Raw genomic sequence first — 6,000 nt, forward strand, 5'->3', positions numbered from 1 at the left:
TTATTTTAGGGTCGGGTATCTGGCTTGAGTGTAATGTGTATGTGGGGTTATGTATTTTGATGGGTCTAAGTGAAACAAAACAAGACACACCGGCCATTAGATGGGGTAGGGTTTGGAACGCCCACTATCATATCAATGTAGGAACATACTTATCAAATCCTTCTTTGCTCAATGCTGTATATGCTTTTGCTCAATGTATATGGTTTTACCGACACCTACCTTGGGCAACGGTTTCTTTGCCTCACCTTTACGGTTAAGGCTCATTTTGTAATTATGATCAGTCTAAGCCATCATTCACACTATACCTGCTATCGCTGACACGCATTCTTTGTTATTTCTATGCTGCTGAAATAAATGGCATTGTTTTGTTATCAGTGTTTTCAAGTTTTCTTTTGGGGTATTTGGATGGCCCTGAAAAGGGCCTTTGGACCACAGAAATGTGGAGCGAAGGCGAGACAAAGAGACCTTAGGCCTTCTTTGGCTTGGTGGCCTTCTTCTTGGGGGTCTTGACCTTCTTGGGTTTGGCAGCTGCCTTCTTAGGGGTCTTTGCCTTCTTGGGCTTGGCTGCAGCTTTCACCTTCTTTGGTGACTTGGCGGCCTTCTTAGCGGCTGTCTTTGGCTTCTTGGCAGCAACTGGCTTCTTGACTTTCTTGGGAGATTTGGCAGCCTTCTTTGGCTTGGCAGCAGGCTTAGCCTTCTTGGGTTTTTCGGCTTTCTTCACCTCGCCAAGACGGAAGGACCCAGCAGCTCCAGTTCCCTTTGATTGCTTCAGTGCACCATTCTTGACTCCATTTTTCAAAGCAACCTTGACGCGAGCATTGATGGCGACCTGGTTGTCACCAACTTTGTAGTTGGCCAGGATGTATTTCAGTATAGCCTGTCGGGAAGAACCACCCCTCTCCTTCAAGGATGAAATAGCTTTCTTGATCATATCCACATAGGTGGGATGTGCGGCAACCTTCTTCGGCTTGGCAGCAGCTTTCTTCTTGGGAGTCTTGACAGCAGCGGGGGCAGCAGCAACATCAGCCATAGTGGTAGGTTTGAGTGCAGAAAGTCACGTCAGCTACAAACGGAGCACGGAGAGCGAATGCCTCTCCCCGTTCGTTCGTTCGTTAGTTTAGTGCTTTTGAGGTCGCCTTCGCCGGTTGGCATGTCGGCAGACCTATCCCTCCTTGGGATGCGTGGGGTGTCCCTCTTTGGGACGCATGGTTGCGGACGTGGTTGTGGCTGCCAAGGGCTGGGGGTGTCCCACTTTGGGACGCATGGGCCGTTGCTGGTGTCGGTGCTTGATGGGGGAGTGGGGTACACAGTGGCCTGTGTAATGGGTTTTTTTTTTTTTTTTTTTTGTTTTTTTTTTTTTTTTTTTTTTTTTTTTTTTTTTTTTTTTTTTCGTACGGGAGTAGACACGGCCACTCCCCTCGCTATTTGCTGGGGAGTAGACACGGCTACTCCCCGACTTCACCCTGGGAGTGGGCACGGCCATTCCCCTCGCTATCTACTGGGGAGTAGGCACGGCTACTCTCCGACTTCACCCTGGGAGTGGGCACGGCCACTCCCCTCGCTATCTGTTGGGGAGTAGACACGGCCACTCCCCGACTTCATCCTGGGAATGGGCACGGCCACTCCCCTCGCTATGTGTTGGGGAGTAGACACGGCCTCTCCCCGACAGCCAGCCCGGGTGATACTACAGAGGCGCGGACGTCGGAGGAGACACCCTGCATGTTGTGGCTGCTAGCTGCTAGCTCGGGAGCGTGTGTGCTTTCTCGTGCATTTGTATCCGAATAATCACTTCTTATTCGAGGAAAGTTTCTATTTTAACTTCATGACTGGATGCAAAAATCATTTGGCTACATGTCTGTTACAATAACAACACTCACAGGTGAATGGTGAAGCCACACGGGCTATTTTCAGTGAAGCCATCGAGGCAAAAATGTAGACATCGTTCGTTTCAAAAGTACATTTCGAGGCTTTAGACTCAAATTCAATCATTTCAAATGTTGTATGTCGTTTCTCAAGATATCTAACTATGAAGGTAAACCCCAACATAACTCATTACTGCCTCTCAGACGCTAAAACAAGCACCCAAACAAAGGCAATGAAGCACGTTTATCTGACAAGTTCGCCATTTTGCGAGAGAAAACATTCGACACTGTTACTGAACACATGATCTGGGGCACTACATTTACTGTTGAAATTTGCTTTTTGCCTCATAAGTAAGTAGCTAGGATGTTTCTTTCAATGAAACGGTGTTCCAAGACGCGAATCTCGGCACACAAACGGGGCGCGAACCCCAGTATGTAGAGTAAGATGGACATCTATTATACAAGACGCTGTACAGAACGATACCAGCAGTCGATCGTCACAGATTAACTATTTTTGCCTGCCACGATTAACCCGACTTTCTTGACATCACGACAGTATGGGCCGTCATCGTTTTCATATTAATTTTATTCGAAAAACAACATAGGCTGCATGCACGATCTCTATTGGGCGGGCGAAAACTGGATGTTTGGGGCGAGGGGGCGGGCGAAGTAGTGTGTCCTTTCTCGCAGCAGATGCGCACAGAAACAGCGTTCATATGTATCACAAGTACCAAATACTTGCCAGATACTGTAAAGATAACACTCCAACATGAAAACACATGATTGTGTAAACCCACTGAAAATGCGAGGATGCTGTTTGATCGCAATGTCCCTTCCCCACTACCCCGTGTGTATATGTAGCCGAAGTTTGCCTGTGAGCGTTGTCTACGGCCATACCACGTTGAAAACACCGGTTCTCGTCCGATCACCGAAGGTAAGCAACGTCGGGCCCGGATAGTACTTGGATGGGTGACCGCCTGGGAACACCGGGTGCAGTAGACATTTTCATTTTCTCCTTTTTTATGTATATTTTTTTTTATTTGTTTGTATTTCCACCACAAGGTGCATGTGTATCATTGACATCGGAAAGTCATGATACATTCTATTTCGTTTTGAATGGGCAAACTCCTGCATGCCTGAATATGCTTGTGAACGATTTGTTCTTACACACTTACATACCGAGGACTTTTCAGTTATACTTCTCACCATTTTCCCCCGTCAGTTCACTCGACTACTCATCATCTACTCTGAAGGCATGTATGTTTCATTCGCCACATGAAAGTGTCACTGTACTCCGACAATCAAACATGTCATTTACGATCTTACTTTCGTATATTAAAGGCTGCTTATGTCACATCACAATGTTGTTTGTATCAGGTCTCAGCGCACAACTCTTTGCCTATGCAGATGAGATAATAAGGAAAAGGTAAATCGCATTGAACGCCTGCTATAGGATTCACTGGTTTGCTGTAGGAAAATTACTTTCAAATCTGTGACAGCAAGCCCACAGTGATTCCCTGCTTTCTAAACACACATGGCATGACGATGCGGCTGGGTGGTGAATCAGTCAGCTATTTTATGTTTGCAGTTCTAGCTAGGTCACGCAGACGTACTTTACATGTATTAGACAGTATTTCCGTACCTTTACTTTGACACATAACAGCAGTGTTGCAGGCATTGGGGCGAATGTCAAACGCACACGCCTCACACGACCAAGGGTGCACAACTCTTGTCGCCCTAGTCCTGCATGGGCGAGGTGTGTGTCGGTAAAACACCCGGTGGATGTCAACGTGCTTGTGGAGCTACATGTACACACATAAAAGGAAATCTGTATTGACGATATCTGATATCATCAACACTTTACATGATACATATACAATTTGCATTCTTTGCTTCACATCTTGCTTTGTTTATGTTAAACTTTTGTAGTCTTTGCGTTTATTTTCCTTTGTTTATTTTAGGGTCGGGTATCTGGCTTGAGTGTAATGTGTATGTGGGGTTATGTATTTTGATGGGGCTGGATCTAAGTGAAACAAAACAAGACACACCGGCCATTAGATGGGGTAGGGTTTGGAACGCCCACTATCATATCAATGTAGGAACATACTTATCAAATCCTTCTTTGCTCAATGCTGTATATGCTTTTGCTCAATGTATATGGTTTTACCGACACCTACCTTGGGCAACGGTTTCTTTGCCTCACCTTTACGGTTAAGGCTCATTTTGTAATTATGATCAGTCTAAGCCATCATTCACACTATACCTGCTATCGCTGACACGCATTCTTTGTTATTTCTATGCTGCTGAAATAAATGGCATTGTTTTGTTATCAGTGTTTTCAAGTTTTCTTTTGGGGTATTTGGATGGCCCTGAAAAGGGCCTTTGGACCACAGAAATGTGGAGCGAAGGCGAGACAAAGAGACCTTAGGCCTTCTTTGGCTTGGTGGCCTTCTTCTTGGGGGTCTTGACCTTCTTGGGTTTGGCAGCTGCCTTCTTAGGGGTCTTTGCCTTCTTGGGCTTGGCTGCAGCTTTCACCTTCTTTGGTGACTTGGCGGCCTTCTTAGCGGCTGTCTTTGGCTTCTTGGCAGCAACTGGCTTCTTGACTTTCTTGGGAGATTTGGCAGCCTTCTTTGGCTTGGCAGCAGGCTTAGCCTTCTTGGGTTTTTCGGCTTTCTTCACCTCGCCAAGACGGAAGGACCCAGCAGCTCCAGTTCCCTTTGATTGCTTCAGTGCACCATTCTTGACTCCATTTTTCAAAGCAACCTTGACGCGAGCATTGATGGCGACCTGGTTGTCACCAACTTTGTAGTTGGCCAGGATGTATTTCAGTATAGCCTGTCGGGAAGAACCACCCCTCTCCTTCAAGGATGAAATAGCTTTCTTGATCATATCCACATAGGTGGGATGTGCGGCAACCTTCTTCGGCTTGGCAGCAGCTTTCTTCTTGGGAGTCTTGACAGCAGCGGGGGCAGCAGCAACATCAGCCATAGTGGTAGGTTTGAGTGCAGAAAGTCACGTCAGCTACAAACGGAGCACGGAGAGCGAATGCCTCTCCCCGACAGCCAGCCCGGGTGATACTACAGAGGCGCGGACGTCGGAGGAGACACCCTGCATGTTGTGGCTGCTAGCTGCTAGCTCGGGAGCGTGTGTGCTTTCTCGTGCATTTGTATCCGAATAATCACTTCTTAATCGAGGAAAGTTTCTATTTTAACTTCATGACTGGATGCAAAAATCATTTGGCTACATGTCTGTTACAATAACAACACTCACAGGTGAATGGTGAAGCCACACGGGCTATTTTCAGTGAAGCCATCGAGGCAAAAATGTAGACATCGTTCGTTTCAAAAGTACATTTCGAGGCTTTAGACTCAAATTCAATCATTTCAAATGTTGTATGTCGTTTCTCAAGATATCTAACTATGAAGGTAAACCCCAACATAACTCATTACTGCCTCTCAGACGCTAAAACAAGCACCCAAACAAAGGCAATGAAGCACGTTTATCTGACAAGTTCGCCATTTTGCGAGAGAAAACATTCGACACTGTTACTGAACACATGATCTGGGGCACTACATTTACTGTTGAAATTTGCTTTTTGCCTCATAAGTAAGTAGCTAGGATGTTTCTTTCAATGAAACGGTGTTCCAAGACGCGAATCTCGGCACACAAACGGGGCGCGAACCCCAGTATGTAGAGTAAGATGGACATCTATTATACAAGACGCTGTACAGAACGATACCAGCAGTCGATCGTCACAGATTAACTATTTTTGCCTGCCACGATTAACCCGACTTTCTTGACATCACGACAGTATGGGCCGTCATCGTTTTCATATTAATTTTATTCGAAAAACAACATAGGCTGCATGCACGATCTCTATTGGGCGGGCGAAAACTGGATGTTTGGGGCGAGGGGGCGGGCGAAGTAGTGTGTCCTTTCTCGCAGCAGATGCGCACAGAAACAGCGTTCATATGTATCACAAGTACCAAATACTTGCCAGATACTGTAAAGATAACACTCCAACATGAAAACACATGATTGTGTAAACCCACTGAAAATGCGAGGATGCTGTTTGATCGCAATGTCCCTTCCCCACTACCCCGTGTGTATATGTAGCCGAAGTTTGCCTGTGAGCGTT

The 6,000-nt window shown here is 46.2% G+C and overlaps 1 non-coding gene across 1 annotated transcript; it reads left to right on the forward strand.

The window, feature by feature from the left end:
- Positions 1 to 2,745: 2,745 nt before the first annotated feature.
- On the forward strand, positions 2,746 to 2,864 carry LOC137288317 (5S ribosomal RNA). The gene has a single exon (XR_010957095.1). It is a non-coding gene; the product is annotated as a 5S ribosomal RNA (ribosomal RNA).
- Positions 2,865 to 6,000: the final 3,136 nt, after the last annotated feature.

Source organism: Haliotis asinina, chromosome 6, assembly GCF_037392515.1.
Source record: "Haliotis asinina isolate JCU_RB_2024 chromosome 6, JCU_Hal_asi_v2, whole genome shotgun sequence".
In the NCBI taxonomy this organism is placed as follows: domain Eukaryota; kingdom Metazoa; phylum Mollusca; class Gastropoda; order Lepetellida; family Haliotidae; genus Haliotis; species Haliotis asinina.